The sequence below is a fragment of the Alosa pseudoharengus genome, unplaced genomic scaffold, assembly GCF_046254945.1.
Source record: "Alosa pseudoharengus isolate Yale_2024_CS ecotype anadromous, Long Island Sound unplaced genomic scaffold, YU_APseudo_1.1 YU_APseudo_1.1_scf_14, whole genome shotgun sequence".
Taxonomy (NCBI): domain Eukaryota; kingdom Metazoa; phylum Chordata; class Actinopteri; order Clupeiformes; family Clupeidae; genus Alosa; species Alosa pseudoharengus.
The window spans coordinates 14663296-14684282 of NW_027468609.1; the positions used below are offsets into that span (position 1 = coordinate 14663296).

The 20987-nt window shown below is 46.4% G+C and overlaps 1 long non-coding RNA gene across 1 annotated transcript in view; it reads right to left on the reverse strand.

Annotated features, from left to right (window-relative positions):
• LOC143122924 (uncharacterized) overlaps positions 1 to 20987 on the reverse strand; it is a 63955-nt gene that overhangs the window by 33438 nt on the left and 9530 nt on the right. The window contains exon 2 of the long non-coding RNA XR_012986772.1: positions 1255 to 1394. This is a non-coding gene — a long non-coding RNA (uncharacterized LOC143122924). The remainder of the gene's footprint in view (positions 1 to 1254; positions 1395 to 20987) is intronic.

Consider the following 20987-nt stretch of genomic DNA (forward strand, 5'->3'; position numbering starts at 1 on the left):
GAGAGAGAGCAGGTATCAGTCACACAGGACAGAAGGAGAGAGAAGAGGAAAAGAGAGAGAGAAGGAGAAAGAGAAAAGAGGGAGAGAGAGAAGAGAGAGGAGAGAGAAAGAGAAAAGGGAGAGCAAGTATCAGAGAAGGAGAGAGAAGGCTCCCTGTGTTTCTAATACAAGGGAGAGAAAAAGAGAGCAGAGGAGAGAGAGAGAGAGAGAGAGAGAGAGGGAGAGAGAGAGAGAATGGGAGAGGGTTCTTTCCGTCTCTCCTACGAGGGATCGGCTTTGCCTGTATTCGTGTTTCCTGTTTCTCCCTCTGGCTTGGTATTGTGTTGTACGCTGCAATCACAATGGCATCACGCTGCACACAGACAATACGAGCCCTACGGCATCGCTTAGACAGGTCAGCCTCTCCACCCACCGTCTCCCACTGGACACGGCTCCTCAAGGACCGCATTTCCACTTCCGACCGGCCGACCAACCGACCGACCGACCAACCGCCAGACGTAAAACACCTCTCTGCACCTGTTCAGCCCAGACCAGATCTCATGTCTCACTGAGCCGGTGGCGAGGCAGCAGCCATGATGGTCTGACACAGAATCTGTCTCACACCCCCCCCCCCCCCCCACACACACACACACACACACACCACCGCTCCCCTGCTCCACTCCTCTTTCCTCCTCCGCTCCTGAAAAAAAATCCATCACGGTGGAAAGCCCATCTGCGCCACCTCTGCTGATGAAAGCACCCGGCCCCCTCACACACACACACACTTACACACACACACTCACACACACACACCTCAGCACATTTATGACATGAGCCCAGGCCTGCGAGACGCTGCCACTCAACAACGTCGCAAGAGGGATATCTCTGATGAAGGGCTGCCGTGTGTGTGTGTGTGTGTGTGTGTGTGTGTGTGTGTGTGTTTGTGTGTGTGTGTGTGTGTGTGATAGCCATCATGAGCAGTGGTGCTATATAGTAATATAAAATGATCAGTAAATAGGTGGAACACGTATCACACACTTGTCAAGGTGCTCGTGAAATGGGATTACAGGGCCACATTATTGAATACCTGCATCGCCATTTTGGCTCGTGAAATGGAATTACAGAGCCACATTATAGAACACCTGCAACGTCATTTTGGCTCGTGAAATCCCCTTTCGTTCTGGGTTTACTAGGGTTTCCTGTTTCAAAGGCCCCGTGATTTCGGCCATGTGTGATCGCTCTAATGGAACACGTATTAACGGATCGGCGATTCACCTTGAGTGTTGCGTGGTTTCACCGAAACGTAAGTGCTGGAGGCGCGGCGTGGGAGTGAATGGCTTCCTGTTTCCTGTCTCTCCCCCTTGACCAGCGGTGTGGATTCGATTTGTCCAGAGATGCTGCGCGGTGTCACGTTACTGCGGACAGACGGAGGGAGAGAGAGAGGGAGTGAGTGAGTGAGAGAGGGAGGGAGAGAGAGAGGGAGGGAGGGAGAGAGAGAGGGAGGGAGTGAATGGAGTGGCGGAGACTTCTGAGAGGATCAAGATGATGTGCCGCCATTTCCTCCCTTTCATACACACCATTGCAAACACACACGCAGACACACCTATATGCACACACACATAAATGCACACACACACACCATTGCAAACACACACACACAGACCTATGTGCACACACAAATAAATGCACACACACACACACACCATTGCAAACACACACGCACACACACCTATATGCACACACACATACTGTAAATGCACACACACACACACACACAATTGCAAACACACACACACACACACACACACACCTATGTGCACACACACACACACACACACACATTGTACACACACAACACTTTCTCAATCAGTGTGTGTGCGAGTGTGTGTGTGTGTGTAATGCTGACAGGTGCGGATGAACTTGCGGGAGTATGATGAGCTGTGGGCAGAGGGGTGTGTGTGTATGTGTGTGTGTGAGAATGTGTGTGTATAACTCAAAGGAGTGTGTTAGGCTGTGGGTAAAGAGGAGGTCACAGAAGTGTGTCAAGCTGACATTCGTTTGAAGAATGATTATGTTTCATCACTGAGCTGATTATCCTTCCCTCTCACACACACAAACACACACACACACTCTTCTCCAACATTAGAATGCATATATTTATAAGATTAAATGTGTGTGTGCATGTGTGTGTGTGAGAGAGTGTGTGTGTGTGTTGGTGTGTGTGTGTGTGTGTGCACTGCAGCTGAAACTCAGTGGCATACTTCCCAATCAATCATGCTTCTTAACTGTGACTGAGTTTTTTCCTTTGAATTGTAATTACTGTTTGGAGTGTGTGAAAAAGAGAACAGCAGAGATAAGGTGAAATAAATAAACTCTAGAAGTGTGTGTGTGTGTGTCTGTGTGTGGCAGAAAAAACTCATAGGAGCAAAAAAAATCTATTCACCTCATCACTCCTTGATATTATTATTAGGCTTGTCTAGTAAAAAATACAAGCCCAAACAATAAGGGAATTTCTAATCAATAAATATGTGTCTCAAACACGGAAACAGGCAAATGATTCCTCGTAACCCAGCCCATCACCATTTCATTTCATTTACAGTTGAATATCAGAGTTCGATGTCTGTAGCAGGACCAGGAAGTATAAACACAATATCATCAACTTCCATGATTGTCCATTAACGGTATTAACACATGATCATCCACTTCCACATGCTTTAGCATGTCTGACCCCGAACTCAGCCAATTAAAAACATTGCGAAACTGGAGATGATTTTCATTTCCATTCAAGTGGTGTGGTAGCCTGACAAGCCAGACCCACATTAAAATGTAGGGTCTGGGCACTCACCGTTCGCAGTGCTCAGTCCGAGGGGCGGGATAATCGGTTGTCTTTCAAATTCCCTCTGCACGCAATAGGACAGCGCTGAGTCCCATGCGTTTTCCCACCAGCGGAGCTAGTTGGCTAGTTCAAACTTTTGCCAACTTACAACCAGCTTAAGTCGTGTCACACTGTTAGCCAAAAGCAACATCCATCTTCTTTGTTTTCAAGTAACAGGGAATTCAAGCCAAACAGTTGCAACTCTGCCATCAATCATTATGTTAAGCCCGCCAAACGACTCTATACACGATTTGATTGGCCTGATAGAAGTTTAATTTTTCGAGCTCACAAGCCAACGGAGAGTTGCTAGACTAGCCCTGGAAGCAAATGTAATTTGCTGCCGCTAGGGTGCGTCTAGATTTCTAGGCTAGTGGTATGGTGTTAAGCTGCCAGTAAATGAACCATTGGGAAGATATGCTGTATAGATAAATGGACCGATTGATGGACATGTTTGCACGCTGTGACACCATCTCTGGAAGCAGCTGAAGTCACGTGGGGACTTCCCTGACTGTGTTCTCTATGGGCATGTGAGGGTGTGTGTTTCTGTAGATAGACAAGGCCGTCCTGCTATCTCAGTCGCCAAGCTAAACCATGGCAGCAGGTTTTTATCACACGCTTAACAGATCCATCACTCTTCAAAGAAAACTGCTTCCCTCTTCCTGCAACTGGTCAAGTACAGTTTCCGTGTAATTCTCACAAGCTTGTCCGTCATTCTGAGGCATTTTAGACACATTTCACATACTGCTGTCAGGGACTTTCTTTTGGGGGGGGAAAATTGTGATATGTGAGTACGAAGGAAAACTTACAAAGGCAACCTACAAAAGTATTTTTTTCCTATAAAACACTTAATTAATTATTCATGGACGCCAAAAACGCAGTAAGTTATCTGCACTGAAATATTTATTTGGGAGCGCAGGGCTTGGTTAGTCTCCCCTGATTGCCCCTCATGGCCGTCTGCCGGCACGGATGAATTATGCATCTGCGAACCCGGAGCGGAGATCTCGTCACAACGTCAAAATAAGAGCCCCCCCCCCATGTTAGCGCATTCCCCATAACCAGGCGAAAAAGGTGCCGTCAAAATGATCAATTTTCATTTTCAGCCCTTCTTTTCTATTCTCCACAAATCAATACTGTGGCGTGAAGTAAAGAACTCTGAATAATGCATTGCGCGCGCGTTGCTGCAGGTTGATGGTGTTTGGCTTTGCCTCCCATGATGGGGTAAAAGGGAGCTGGTTAAGATGCTGCAATCGATGAGAGTAGCGTGAACTGGGCTGTCAAAAGAAGAGGAGAACAGGCAGCTCCTCATGATGATGCTACATGGGGCAACATTCTCAGCAATGTTGCTGGGCAACCACAGAACATGATCAGTTCCATGTTCTCTCATTGGATGATTATGATGATGATGATTTGCCTAATGATGATTTCCAGCGTTTTTTCTAGGGAAAAACATTGCTGCCCAATATCAATGGGTTTGTGCCAGAACAACACTTGCCCAGCAACATCGCTCAAAAAAGTAGCCTTGTTTATCATCAGCTTCCTGACCAGTGCCAGCTCTTCAGGTCTTTACTGAAAAAGCACCTGTCCACTGACGCACAAACAGCTCAATGGACCACTGCAGATTTTTCTGCGGTTCAGAGAGTCAGTCAGGCATAACACAGCGATGCCAGAGTGAAGGCCTTCCATCTTCAGCCCTGTGACATGACATGACACAGCCATCCATTGTATTTTCCAAACACACGACAAACTCGTGGACCTGTGCAATTGCCTAGAGCAGATCAGCTGAGAAAATAGTGCTCTATTTTAACAAGCACTCAGCACCAGCACTCAGTCCATTCAGACAAGCATGTCTCAATCAGAACCGAACAGGTTTCATGGAGCCCAGAGAGTCTATATTTTTAAATATCATAATGGTGAGACGTTTCATCAGTGCACTAATGATAGTCCACATAAACATGTACATTTTGTGCAGACTTTGCAGATTTGTCTGTGCAGTCCTGTCGTGGCAGATATTCAGACTCGGGCCAGAAATTAAGTCCAAATATCTTGCCTACAATGTAACAAAAATACACCATTCTAAGTGCTGAAGTCAAAAACTTATCCCAAAAAGAAGGCGCAAAAGTCCGGCAGAGTTCCGTGCAAAAATTCCTTTAATGACTACATAGCGCAAAGCCTGAGTGGATCGCACGATCGCACTCCCGAACAATTGTTGAACACCAACATTTATACCCCTCCTAAGATGCTGACACAACATTTGGCAACTTCGAACCCACAGGTGGCGTTATGAAAGGATTGTTGTTCGGTCTTATCTTCGCAAGTCAGCACTATTGCTGCCAAGGGTACGAACTTTTCACCGTATAGCACAAGTTCAGAGGTTTACACAAAGTTCAGGGGTTTATACAGTGATCACAGGTCACACATCGTTCATGGGTTACATATCGTTCACTCGTTTGCTCTCATGCTAGCTGTTTTTGAATAGAGCCCGCCTCCGATGACGTCTTTATCTCTGCAGCTGCAAGGCCAAGCATGCTTTCTTCAAACAGGCTTCACCCATCCACAGTGAGACACAAAGGGACAAAGAGAGACATAGGGATACAGAGCGCACGTAGGGGGAATTCTGATAGAATAGCTTCAGTATGTTAATAGTATTAGTTAAACTTGTTATTTAAAATGTTAGAAAAGTATGTTAGCTAGTACTAACTTCAGTGTATTACTTGATTATGATTAAGGTTATATGAATACATGCTTTACAGTTTCAAACTCGGTCTCTCATCATGATGTCTACAAACCATAGGATAATTTTATACAACAGTCCAAATACAGATACAAATACAGAAACTGTTTCGAACCAGAGCAGGCTCTCTGTGTGCGCGTCCTCTTTTAAACATTGGCATCCTTAAAATTCACTTCACTGCTGAATCATCTATCGAATAGTCAATAAGATAGAGTGGGAGTGGGAGTGACGGTGTCCATAATTCCGATCTCTAAGTGAGGAGATGGCTGCCACACAGAAACGCTGTGAGCTCACAAACACACACACACTCACACACACACACACACACACACACACACACACACACACACACACACACACACACACACACACACACACACACACACACACACACACACACACACACACATATACACATCAGAGCCATCAGAGACAGCAGCTAACCAGCCAGCTGCAGCACAGAGTGGTGAGATTCAGCACCAGCGTGGATAGTTAGCTGTGCAATTATGCACATCACAGATACAAGAGGAGAGAGAGTATATAGAAAGGAGAGGAGGGGAGAGGAGAGAGGGAGGAGATGAAAGGAGAGGATAGAGGGAGGAGAGATTATATACAGAGGAGAGGAGAGAAGAGGAGAGGAGAGGAGAGAGGGAGGAGAGATTATATACAGAGGAGAGGAGAGAAGAGAAGAGGAGAGGAGAGAGGGAGGAGAGAGGGAGGAGAGAGTATATAGAGAGGAGAGGAGAAAGTATATAGAGAGGAGAGAGGGAGGAGAGAAGAGGAGAGAGGGAGGAGAGAAGGAGGAGAGGAGGAGAGGAGAGAGTATATAGAGAGAAGATGAGGAGAGAGGGAGGAGAGGAGATGATGGAAACAGAAATGATTAGGAGGAGAGAAAAGGAGGAGGGAAAGAGAGGGAGGAGAGAATAGAAAAAGGAATGATAAAGAGGAAGAGAGGAGGAGGGAGTTGGGGAGGAAAGCATAGAAGAGAAGGAGAAGGTAGTGACCATATTGACCACGCACGCACTCCCTCACTCACTCACTCACACACGCACACAAACATGCACACACACACACACACACACAAAGCACAATTCTCCCTGCGGGCAGTACACGCCAGGCGGGGCGGCATCTGCATGGACATGGCTGGTGGTAATGGAATCATACATTAATGCCACACGCACACACACACACACACACCCGCCCTCTCTCTTTCTCTCTCTGTCTGTCTGTTTTATCTCTACTACCCTATCTCACTGTCTACTATTATACCATTCTCTTACACACACACACACACACACACACACACACACACACACACGCACACACACACACACACAAGGTCTGTTCTCTATCTCCTATTCTTTGTTCTGTCTCCACTCTATATCTCTCTCTTACACACACACACACACACACACTTTCACTCTGTCTCTCTCTCTCACCCCCCCAGTGTCTGGTTCCCTGTCCCTCCTGATGGCCAGCCCCGCTGACGTCGCCCTGTATTGATTCCACAGCGCTGGTAACACACCGCACCACTCGACCCCTCAGGCAAGAGCAGGGGAAATAGGTGCACTAACATTTGACCACCATTTTATTTCACAGGCCTTGCATAACTGTAAACATTATGCTAACAACGTGTCATGGAACAAATATTGTGGCCACCCATCCGAGATATGTCATGAGCTATTACTCATTCTGCCTCGGCTCACAGCACATTCAGACCCCCCATCTAAATCAGTTCAGATAAGATGGCGATTCATCATGAGGTCTGCACTGAACTGTATGCATATACATGGCAACAACAGCTACAGTAGAGAAGCATGCAATGTATGATTATGTATTATTTGTATGATTATGTATTATGTATTATTATTATTATTATTATTATTATTATTATTATTATTATTATTATTATTATTATAAAAGTAGTAGTAGCATTATGCAGGAGAAACATACATTCTGTCTAAGACCAGTGGAACATACTGTACCCCAGCTTCACACACACACACACACATGGCGGGAGTGTCCATGTGCTGTTTGAGTGGGGAACAGGTCGTCCTGCTCCCCCCTACTGGGAGGAGAACCGCACAGACAGACAGACCCAGCACAGTAATGCCCGGTCGGCCCGACCCCCTCCACTGCTAATTGCAATCAATTAAAAGAACCTTCAGCCGGGCTGAAATGCGAGCAGAGACAAAGGCTGTGTGCAGAGACAGAGTCTGATTCAAATCAATACCCCGGTCAGAACCGGCCCAATTACAGCGCCTGGTGACCTTACCATGGACATGGCGGCCCGCACACGGAATAAACAGAGGCGGCTACGTGTGACAGAGAGAGACGACAGAGAAACAGGCAGGCAGATGAGCTGAACGAAACAGAGGAACAGAGAAAGAAAGAAACAGAGAGACAAAAATGTAGGCAGAAATAGGGTGACAAAAAACAGTCAGAAATAGAGTGACAAAAATGGTGAGTAGTTGGAGTGAAAGATGAAGAAGAAAGAAAGAAAGAAAAGGGAGACAAAGAAAGAGTTAAAAACTAAACTCAGGTACACAGCGGAATGAAAGAGTAAAGGCTGCAGCAATGTCCTCCATGTTCGCTTTGAATCCCCCACACGTGTGTTTTTGGCCGATAATTCCTGGGCATTGGTATTCCCCTCCTGCCTGTCTCCCAGCCCATCTCCTTCATGACAGCTCCGCAATCACCCATTCAAAATTGGTACCGTTTACTCGCCGATCCCAATGTGACCGCGGTCGAAGTAAACATAGGTCACGGAATAATAAACAGGCCGTCATTACAGATGTACGGGGATGTCTGGTGGCTGGAGAACCGCCGGCTTATCCTCCCCATGAGGAAACAGCTTTCTCCACACACACACACACACACACACACACACATACACACACACAGACACACACACACACACACACACACACACACACACACACAGGAGTGGTGAGTGACCCCCTCTTCAGGGTCTTTCCTCTAATGTTCCTGTGCAGTTCATATTTTAATCATGAAAACCAGGGTGGTTTAAATTTGACATAAACGAGTAGCGTGTCTATCAACTCACATACTAACTCAGCTGGCCAGATGGTTATCCAATAGCACACGTTATAAAAATAACCCCGACCCAGTAAATGCAGTGTAAATAAGAGCCATTGTCTCTCTTCGTAATTTGCAGAGGTTATTCCTGGCAGGGTGTCTTTCTGCTTCAGATGACAATTAATAATGAGGTTCACTGCCAGACAATGTATTGTACTTGTTAATCAGTCGCAATGGGAGCCCTGATTGGATGACGGGGGACCAAACGCACACCTCTTTATGTATGGAGCCGCTTGCACCCCAAGACGAGACCTGATGAGACAGCTGCAGTGATGCTCGCCTGTAACTCAGGATCGCTACGGCAACATGTCAGATTCGTCAGAACTACAATCTGGTTGCTAAATAAACCAACAGTCTAGCATCATTCAGCTAGGTCATAGAATATCCACAGTGCTGCCATCAATGACAGATGTTTACAGAAATTTACGGAAGTCAGTCAATAATATTTCAAGAGTTATACTCTTCATAGAGGCCACAGAGAGATATTTGATGTTTCCTCCATTTCTCCAGGCTAATCTGTGCCAGTCGCTGGTGCACTTTTCAGTTCCATGTGTACCATTAGAGATAAAGTACTTCTGGCTAACTCTGCAGATCTCATCTGCTCTGCAGTTTGCGCTGATATCTCCATCAACAGAGTGCTTAGAGGAACTAAACCCCCTCTGATTGTGATAGGAACGCGGCCAACGCTTTCTGGAGTCAGGCTTCAGCGCAGCGAACTGGCAAACGATCTGACGGGTCCACCAGGAGAAATTTGACTGGCATATGCCAGCGTTCGGGGGGTAAGAAACCTTCCCTGCAATTCAGAGCAGTGAGGGAAAGGGAATTCAAAAGGAAGGTGTTTAAGAATGCCTTTAAAAAAAGCATGAAGCATTACAAAAAAAACCCTTCTCCCTCGTCTGGTTCTGCCTTGTTCTACTCAAATGCAGAACACCTGAGATTTTTGCACCTCTTTCATGGGTAAGTGCTGTTCTTTAGGCCCCTGCCGAGACACTCAGGAAAGTTCAGCCTCGTGGGATGACGCAAGCTGGAAATCATTACAGATTAGCATTCTGAGACCGGCGTGCTCCCTCCACCTGCCGGGTGCAAAAAAATAAAAAAACTCTTTTTAAAAGATGAATCATTAGTCCTGCGGGGCTCTGAGGATACCTATTCTCATTAGCCCCATACATACATACAGCCGTGGCCGGGAATCCATCTAATATTCATCACAGCCATATTATGAGAGCTCCTGGCTTTGAATTAGCAACCTTATGGCTCAGGGTTTTAACACAGTGCAAAGAGTCAAAGCACATTACCTCCTGTGCCCCCCACACACAAATACATACATACACACACACACACACACACACACACACACACACACACACACACACACACACACACACACAGACACACACACTTTTACGCTCATCACCTTCTCTGAAACACCACACAAACAAGCTGTGTGTTTACACCCTGGTGTACAACGCTCCTTTAATGAATGCTCTGTTAATAACTGCTTTGGCACTGCGTGGGCGATTTCACATGGAAATATTCACATCGATAAGGCAACGTGCAAATTCTCCACAAGTCCAAAATAAACCTTTGCCTTTTTTTTCAAACGGAATTCAGCATGTATGTGGAGGGGTGTTGGGGGCGGGCGCTGTTGGCGACAGAGAACCCAGGAGGATAAAAACAAACAAGGTCGGATTACCAAAAGTGTAATGCAGAAGCTGAAAGCACATAGGGACTCTGCACTCACCCCCCCATCTTGGACCCCCCCCCCCCTTCCACCCCCGACGCACACGTATATGAGACCCAGCGTCTACAAAGCTGTGCCGTCCGGCTAGAATGCCATGCTGCCTTTGGTCATGCTGGCGGAGAGAGCTCTAACTGAGTTTGCTAATGTACCCAAGACAGGCTAAGGAGGATGGATTGCACCATGTATCAGCGCTCAGGACACGCGCCCCCCCCCCCCTCGCAGGGATGTTGTGGATTACATGCTAGCCCACCGTAAACCAGCCAAGCCAGATGCACCGGGGAATCAATCAAGAGGCGACGCAAGGAAATGGCATGGAGTTGGGGAATGGGGGCAGTCGGGTATCAGAAGGCTAGGGGAGGGGGTGGTGGGGCAGTTAGAGGGGAAAGGCACACCCATAACACCATCTCTAGGAGGAGGCTGCAGGGCAGGACTCAGTCTCGACCCGTTCCACAGAACCAGATTTCCATCTGGATTATGGCTCCTCACCTAATTCACTGATTGAAGACGGCCGTTTATAAACCTTACATGATTTGTACATGTGTGTGTGCTGTGTGTGTGCTGTGTGTGTGTGTGTGCTGTGTGTGTGTGTGTGTGTGTGTGCTGTGTGTGTGTGTGTGCGTGTTGCTGCTTCTTACCCTCCATGTCCACCCCCAAGCCGTACAAAATGCAGCAAATTTGCAGGCAGATTAGCACTAAAGCTGCTGGTTCAAGTCCAATGTAAGGTTCGGCATTAAGTCGACTTCCAAGGCACGGAAAGAAAGACCGAAAAAAAATGCTAACTGATGGGAACAATAAATGATTACAGGGGAGATAAACAGCCTGAGAGCACACACACACACACACACACACACACTCCACTCCGCCCCCGAAGTCAGAGAGCGGCATGTCAGCGTTTGATGTGCAGAGAGCATGGCCCCTCCCGACGAGAGAGATGGGCATGTGGTGCCTCTGCTCGGATGTCAGGAAACACAATACCTCCGCTTAAGTGCTTTCATCATGCTCCAGGCAACCGCCATAGCAACGGGCCCAAACAAACGCCAGCGGCTGACATCAGCTGACACCGCCGGCATGTCGAAGGCCGTGTAGGAACTCCAGTCGCCGGTGTCGGCGGTGTCAACGCCGTCCGGCGGCCCTGTGAACTCTGCCTGCACTGCAGTTTTGAACAGGCGCCGTGTCCCATGCCAAAACGTGCTTTGGCATCAGAAGCACTGATCAGCATATAACACGAAGGCATAAATCTTGCCTCCTCTTTTGTTCTCTCTGACTGTTTCTCTGCCTGTTGCTCTTCTTTTTGCGAGTGTGTTTGTGACTGTAAGCCACATGTTCTAAGGCTCACCACAGCCTGGGGGCCATGAAGAACAGACTCCCCCCACCTGTTTATAGCTGCGGCTAACAGGTAAGGCAATTACACGCTCCTCAAGATCCCTTCCAGCGCGCTGCCTTGACATCCCATCTCTGCTAGCGGGCCAGTAGCCATAAAATGGTTGTTACCACAAGTCACAGCTTTTGAATTAAGTGGTCGGTCATCATCAAGAGATAAATCATCTCATTGAGAGAGTGGGCTTTTTTTTTTAGTGGGGAATGCAGTGACTGGTGCCAGTAGGACAGGGTGAGATGAGTGCAGTTGACTACCGAGCCACACCATGTTTTTTACCATTTTTTGATCGGAAGAAGGCATTGGATGTTATACAAGTAAAATAAACAGAAATGCGGCCCCCGGCCATGGCGCAACTGGCTGGGACACCTGCACCATACGCCGGCGACCCGGGTTCGATTCCCGCCCAGTGGTCCTCTCCGGATCCCACCCCTGCTCTCTCTCCCACTCACTTCCTGTCACTCTCCACTATCCTATCAGCAATAAAGGCATAAAAGCCCCCCAAAAATATACTTAAAAATAAATAAATAAATAAACAAAAATACGTTCCACACCAAGGTCACACACACACACAGAAAAAAATAGATTTAAAAACAGAATGGAATGTGTCTGATTTTGTCCTCCAGATGACTGTGTCATAACAGCTGTGTCTCTTTCCTTAACGCATATGTATACATATGGAGCAGATGGTCACTGTGAATCTCTGAATGGGAAACATTTGAGATTGATTTGTCTTTGTCTTTTAACTAAATGACCTCTAATCGTCGTGCTGGATGGAAAAACGTTATCAAGGCAAATTTGGGATAAAAAACAACAACATGAAAGCAAAACAAAGACTGAGAAACTGAAAAGTGCTTAGGTGGAGAGGATGGGTGCTGAACCAGTGGGAAAAGAGGGAAGAACTGCTGACATCACCGGCACATGTCCGAGCAGCTCAGCTGTAGCTGATCACCGTCGGCCTCGGCTCGGCCTCGGCACACACGCACACACACACACACACACACTAGCTGCACCGACGGCCTCGACTCGCCCTCCACACACACACACACACACACACACACACACCAGCTGCACTTCTCTGCCTGAGCGCTTCCGTAAACATTTCCAGATCCTTTTTCCAAGCAAGGATGCAAATAAACAAAATCCACAGTCGTGAGCGAAAACGAGAGAGAAAGAGAAAAAAAAAAGCAAAAAGCACCTGAACCGACAGATGGAGCAGCCGCTAAACCGTGTGCCTCCGTTTGGAGTCTGACAGCTTCCGACGAGCCCTGTGAGCTTGCCCTCGCTAAGGGGAACCGCATTCTCTGACTGCTCTAGCGAGCATCAGCCACCTGATTCTGATTATCCTCCCCAAAGCATCAGCGTTCTCACGGTGCTCCCCGATCAGAACAGAACCTCTGATCTGGGCCGAGCAAAGGATCACGGAACCCTGCACGACCCGATAAAACCCTCTTAGGGACGGTCGGTGTAAAAAAAAAAAACGGTAATAAACAGCCGTCTGCATGCGTCCTTCAGGGGTCAGTGTGACACCGCAGCGCTCTGGCTGATGCATGTCGCTGAGAGGGTGATTTATTTATTTGGGCTTTTGTTTAGTGGATAAATAAATAAACACAGACAGGGCCGGGCATCATTATTCCAGGCCTGCACAGAGAGAGAGAGAGAGAGAGAGAGAGAGAGAGTGAGAGAGAGAGAGAGAGAGAGGGGAGAGAGAGGAGAGAGAGAGAGAGGAGAGAGAGAGAGAGGGGAGAGAGAGGAGAGAGAGAGAGAGGAGAGAGAGAGAGAGGGAGAGGGAGGAGAGAGAGAGAGAGAGAGTGGAGAGAGAGAGACGTTCTCCCTCTGCTCTGCCGGAGATGGACCTCCTCTCTCGTCCACATTTGACCTCTAGGGATGGTCTCAGTTGGGAGCTCAATACACTCTAATTCATTCAGATGGGCTGATGCCATGGTCTTAAGTAACCTAGAGAGAGAGGGAGAGAGAGAAACAGAGGGAGAGAGAGAAACAGAGGGAGAGGAAGAGAGAAGAAGAGAGAGGGAGAGGGAGGGATATAGATAGAGGGGAAAAATAAGAGAGAAATGAGGGGAGACAAGAGAGATGAGGAGAAGGACAGAGGCCATAGAGCGATGTAAGAGAGAGAGAGAGAGAGAGAGAGAGAGAGAGAGAGAGAGAGAGAGAGAGAGAGAGGGAGGCCCAGTTAAATCACTTAAGCTGGCCTGAATCTGACCAACCTCAGCTACTTCAGCGGGGGTCACTTGGAGTTGGTGCGCGCCACTGAAGAATTGATTGTCGTGACTCACATACAAACACACACACACACACACACACTCCCCCTCTCTCCTCCTCCAGTGGCTGTCCACTGACTTTACGACAGCCGGCCAGCTGATTTACGGCACGCGACGGTGCTCTCAATGTCACCAGGTCACTGCCGCAACAAGAGAAGGACGGTGGGAAGCAATTAACGGGCGCACAGGTCAGTGCCAGTGCTGCTTTCAGGGGTTGCTCGGTCTCCATGGCGATGTACCAGCATCAGAAGGAAGCACTTGGACCAGGAAGTTCACCCGCAAACTTGGGTGACCTCTGCCATGTACTACACAAAGGCTTTTTTATTCCCGTTTAGAGCCACACGCACACACATACGCACACACACACACACACACACACACACACACACAAACACCCACACTGTACTTTCAGTATTACCTTTTATATCCGTCCTGCCATTTGATGTAGGTTTTCACTGATGTGGTCATTATTTGATGTTACGCTGCATGAACAGAACAGTGGACTGACGTCTCCCATCAATTAAAGGGGGCTTTGAGGACGACCTCAAACAAGCAGCAAATTACATGGCGATTCAACTTGACATTTCAAAGTCAAAATCAAACTTCATGCTATCTACCTCTCACTTCCAGTGTCCAATGGGTGTCTTGTTTGGAAGATGCAGAGCATACAGTATAAGACAACACATGATTCTTCTTAGAAAGGTCATAAAGCGCAAGTTCATGTTCTTTGATATGAGCACAATTTAATAATACTAAGTGATAACCGCACACAGCTGATCCTTAAGGTGAAAGTAGAAGCGACTTCACCAGAATGTTTTCAAGCCAGACAGTCAGACGGAAAGGTCAATCCAACAATAGAACAAACACTGACAATTTCCATTTAAAATGTGTAACAGCCTACAGCAAAACAACAACAACAAAACAAGCGACATTAAGGACGGTCTCATCCCATTCCACAACAACACACTGAGCTATTTTGCGTCTCATTTTCACCCTGGAATCAACAAGCGCTGCTTGTGGAGGGACGGTTCAGCGGGTCTCAGCATTCCATTTTTTGGCAGCGCAGCGTTGCTCCTCCTTAAAAACATCAGAGTGGTTTCAGGCTCAATTAAACTAATGAGGGCACGCAAACAGCAGCACTGGCATTCTGAAACCCAACCTAAAGTGTTAAACAATTCAGATTGTCAGCCCTTCCACACACACACACACACACACACAAACACACACACACATACACACACAAACACACACACACACACACATACACACACAAACACACACACACACTAACACACAAGCGCACACACACACACATAAGCACAGACACACACACACACACACACACAAACACACACACACACACACACACACACACACACTAACACACAAGTACACACACACACAACACACACACTAACACACACACACACACTAACACACAAGTACACACACAACACACACTAACACACACACTCTCTCTCTGCCGTCTCTCACCCCCACCTTCATCTGTCCCTCTGGTTTCTTATTCGCTGCATATCGCTCCTCATCCCCCACTGCCCATCAAATGTGTCTATGCATGTACAGCATACCAAGCATATACTCATACTCTTGTGTGTGTGTGTGTGTGTTTTATTGTTTCATGGTGTGTGTGTGTGTGAGAGAGAGAGAAAGAGAGAGAGACAGAGAGAGAGAGAGAGAGAGATAATATTCATTTCATCCTCCTCCTCTCTCCTCCTAAGCTCTATTCTCTTTTGGATAACTCAGCCAGCTTCACTGCCAACACACAAGCATCCTACAAAACTATCCACAGTCTCCTCCCCTCTCCTCCCGCAGCAAAACACACAACTGCACCCGCGGTGTCCTCTCGACGAGCAAGCCGCTGTAATGTCCCCCTCTAGTCGTCTAATTAGCGACTCCCAGTCCCATCCTCAGCTGAGGGAAACAGGCCCCGCGTCCATGACTGCCCCATCGACCTCACTGGCACGCAGACATGCTCGTGCTTGCTCGGGCCATACATGTTTGTTTTGCCATCCTCACCCGACAGACAATAACAAGTGTAGCCCAGACAAATAAAAACAACTCAGGGCACAGAGGATTTTGATGGCGGCTACACACTATATGAACTAGGCCTATATGTGAGATATAGAGGCCTATATACACTATATGAACTAGGCCTTTATGTGAGATATGGAGGCAAATGAAATGTTAGAGAAATACTGCGAGGGAAAATAATACTTGTCGACCTCAAGACTTCCAGTTATGCAATATGCACAAAACAGACCTGTTAAGGTCAAGTGCTACAAGCAATATCTATTTCCTGCATGACAAGGGGGAAAGCAAGGCAGGCTAAAATATGTGCCTCTGCTTTTTTTTCTAGAACCAAACTGTGATTCAGTTGTGGTTCTATCAACTGCTAGCAGGATATGAATGTCTGCTAGAACTCACAGGCAATTATCCCCCAAAGTTAGTTAGACGAGGGAGTTGAGCCTGGGATGGTAAGTGGTGTGTCACTGATCCCAGCGCTAAATTAGAGTAGCATCTCCCAGCTAGCACATTCAGATCAAAGCACAGAGCTGTCTCCTTGATCTTTAGATGAAGCTGATGAAATGAACATTTTTATGGTAAATTTGCTGAGGGGATCACTGGTGGTGTTACATGAACATGCCATTTGGGATATGTGTGTGGGGGGGGGGGGGGGTGTCTGCCAGATTTGAGTACCCTTAAAATCATATTCAACACGACATCCAGGAGCTCTTACAGTAATCATTATGGTTGTTCGTGCTAAAGCCACCTACTTCACTCAAGCAGATTGTCACACATTATACAAAATTAGACTCGTCTTCAGACAAGTACCAGAAACTAAGAAAAAGCGATCATTTCTAAAACTAGGAGATTAAGTATGACCTTTGAACCTGCTCATTTACAGTCTATTATTCATACGCATGTCATCAGAAGCTGCCTGTTAGTGACGCCGAGCTATAAACATGTTAGGTTGGAGATCTAAACGGATGCTTGTTCAGAATATCAAAAGTTCGTTTTAGGTCTAATGCCACAAGCTTGACAGAGACCCTCTGAGCTTTCAAAACTCCACTAATGTTTTCCCCATATCCCGGAGGTGGAGTACTACAGCTTAAGTGCGCAATAATCTCTTTCTTTCTCTTTTTCTCTCTCTCTTTCTCTATCACACTCTCTACTCTTCCAACGTTTCCCCACCCGGCCTTATCTTAAACTCGCAGAGCAGACTTGCGTTTCAGCTGAACACATTACAGAGAAATGGGTTGAAGTAGTTTTTTACAGGCTTGTAAATACTTTTTTTACTGCAAACTTTACCCCAGATGTAAAAGAAAGAGAGCAACTTGAAAAGGTGCTTTTGAATCTTTAAAACTTTCTTTGTATTGACACTCCGGTGGGAAAAAGCAACAGAGCACATGCTTAACCAAGCGAACAAACAAACATGAAAGTATTAGCATGTGTGAACTCTTCAAAGTTCTCCTCACAGACCTCTTCCTGCTTGCCTTTATTTGTTTCATTTTTCCATCGTTGATGTTTGCCTGTGTGTTTCTTTGTTTGTTTTGGTCGTTTGTTTTCTCAGGGAAACCTGCACTTTTCGAAACAATACTTGGAACATCACGTTGACATTCTGCATCACATCACCCTTGCAAAAGTCAGGAAAGCAGAGTAGCATGAGTGATGCCAAGCACTTGAATCCACTTGCTGATGATTACACGGAGGGTTTAAACCCCTGGCAGCACTTAATCACAGGCTCTTTGCTGCAGGTGAGTTGCCCAGAACTATATTTTACAGTGTGCCAGTGCCCAACCTGTCAAAGCGCTTGAATTATTGGCCCTATAATGCAGCCTTGTCAACTTGTAATATTTTCTGCAACCATTAGTGTGTTTGTTTCGCTTCTATCTGCGCCATTTTACTTAAGCAATTAATCAGGCTGTTCTGCTCCTTCTCATTAGTTTAAAAGACGTGAAATGGGATAACAGTGTATTTTCCAGGACAGCCATAAATCAGATAAATCTACCTAACCCTGAGGCATGCGTGTTTTACCTCCTACTCTCGCCTGGTCTGTCAGTGTGGAGGGGGAAAAAATAACTATTTACCGTTCGTCCTCTTCTGCAAGGGTAATAGTCTGTAATTAATGAAGGGGTCTGGAACAGAGAGCTCTCTCTCTCTCTCTCTCTTGTGCAAGGTGAAGGCCATATTTCTGCAGTGTCAAACCGAGACTCGGAGGTCTGAACATGCAGTTCTCAAACATCGCGCTGACCACTTGAAATGCTTATGGAGCACTTTTGCAACATGCAACATATGCAGCAACTAAGGAAGAGCTTTCCTATACATGCAGCAGCAGATGTGCAAGACTGAAAGATAACTGTGTCTTTAAAAAGGAGAGCGTCCACAGAAATGGGTATGTTTTTGTTCCATTAGAACAGTAAAAGGATTTCACAACTGGCCAGAACAGCCATTATGGGAAGCAATATTCTCCGCAGGATTTGGGATGCCAACTGTGATTTATGAAAAAGCTTCAAAACAGGACTGTTAAAGACATTTACAGGCTCTGCATATCAGATTTCAAGTGCATGACCAGTTGAACCTAGTTTTACAGGGAGCCTAGAGACCCGCTGTACCTTGTACCTGTTCCTAATCTCCATTAATGATCTAAGTTTATTTACAACATTCTTATAGCTTTTAAATACAGCCATTCCAAAAATCCAACTGCCTTCTACCATATTTAATGAATATAAAATATACAGATCGCAGCTTTAAATTCTTTAGCCCCGACCTTAATCATATCACTCCACCACAGAGTGCCACTGAGCCGTAATAAAAGTTGACAGATGAATTACCTGATTGAATCTTGATCCTGTTAAGTGTTCCAGCTGGTCCTTATTACCTCTAACCTCTCCGGAGAAAGGACGCTCATCACAGCTGCTCTGGGACCAAGAGGGCCGAGCCGTACCTGCCAGTCTCTGAGCAGTGTCTGTTTATTTTTAAGTATTTTGGGGGCTTTTGCCTTTACATTGATAGGACAGTGGAGAGAGACAGGAAGCGAGAGGGAGAGAGATAGATGGGGTGGAATCGGGACATGACCGCCGGCCGGAATCGAACCTGTGTACATATCTCTTCCACTTTGTTGTCACTTATGGTTGTCTGTCTCATCCTAACATGTTGTCTATTTATTGTGTTATTGTATTTAATGTACTTTAATTATTGTATGCCATGCACCTTGAGACCAAAGCAAATTCCTTGTATGTGAAAACTTACTTGGCAATAGACCTGATTCTGATTTGATTCTGATCTGATTCTGATTCTGATGGGGCACTGAGACCCAAATGTGGTTTGGTGCCTCGGCTTGCACCACAGCTCCCTCTCTGTGAGGATTTTTGATCATTCAGGGCCTATTTACAAAAATCCCATGTTCCCATGCCCTTAGGTGTCACCAACAGCCCTGAATGACTTTAATTACTGACTTAAACGTTTTAACCTCCGTTGTGTCTGTGCCAGGCTCATCACATTTGAACACGTCCATTTCGCCATCATCATTAATACTTGAAGACCGACTGCAGCGTCCCAGCGATGCTGTCACAGCTGACAAAGGCAGAATGAACACATCCCAGCCCTCGGGTTGCCACCGGTAACATGACTATAAATGGGCTGGTGCTGTAATGCTTATGAAGCTGCCAAGGGGGGACGAGGGGGGACGTGAGGTGCTCTCCTTCCAGGGGAGGCACTCGTTGGACGGCCGTGCCAATGGACCGTGTGCCCTGGCAAGCGCAGATGCTGGAGACACCGAAGTGCGATGCATTGTCAGACCAGCCCCTTTAAGCCAAGGCACTCCTCTCTCGGAATATGCTGAGTCACTGTTATGCCAGGGCACACACACACATACACACACAGAGACACATATACACATACATGTACATATACACACACACACTTACACTCAATTACACAGAGACACACACAGAAGTAGTATTTTGTGCAATATGTGGCCAAGTCTGCAAGCACATTGCATCATTTTCTCTGTTTTCCACTTTGTGCCAACTGTGAGTCATCCCGTTTAAACACCTACAGTATATCAGACGGTGACACACTCAACCATGACTCGGCTTAAGATGACAACAGGGCCATCGTCACCCTGATAAGCTCATGGATTTCATTTCTTACAGCCATGTGACTCAATCAGAACGTCTGCTTCTCTACTGCAATCTTCCCTTACTGATAGTCTGCCTCAGTGTCTGGTCAAGATAAAGCAGGAAAAGTCTCTTTGCTGAGGATAAATTAAACATGTTAAGTGCACCATGGGGTGTTTAAAGCCTGGTAGCAAAGCTATCAAGGGTGTTTGATCGCAAGGAGACACACCACTTAAACCACAAGACGGTCAACTTCAGACAGTACAAAACACATTTCAACACAGTAATAGAGTTGGACATCTTATTTTATTAAAGACATCCATGCATTTGGAAGAATCCTCATCATCTGGAAAGCACATTATCATAAATAGGAACCGTGGCTGATTGTGATATACTAACCCCATCTGTTTCAGTGTGATTATGTTACGCCATGTTTTATAGAGTGACATAGTGTCCTAACCGGATCTAAGCAAGCGACTATCTTGTAGCATTCGGTGTTATCTGTCTACACTGAATCCATTAAAAATGCCCTTCTATTGCGTCATATTTTTCATTTAAAACTATGGAGTTACATTTGTTCCACTTTTATGAGCGAGCAATAGCACAATTTGAGCGCAGAAAAATATTTTGAGCGAGAGTTTAGAGTGAGACTGTGGGCTTTTCTCAATACAAAGTACGCTAAAGAACGGTCTCCCGTTCTTGAAAGTTCGAACTTGAAAAGTTAGGATCGTGAGTCCAGACTCTGGGCGAGGACACAGGACGCTCAAT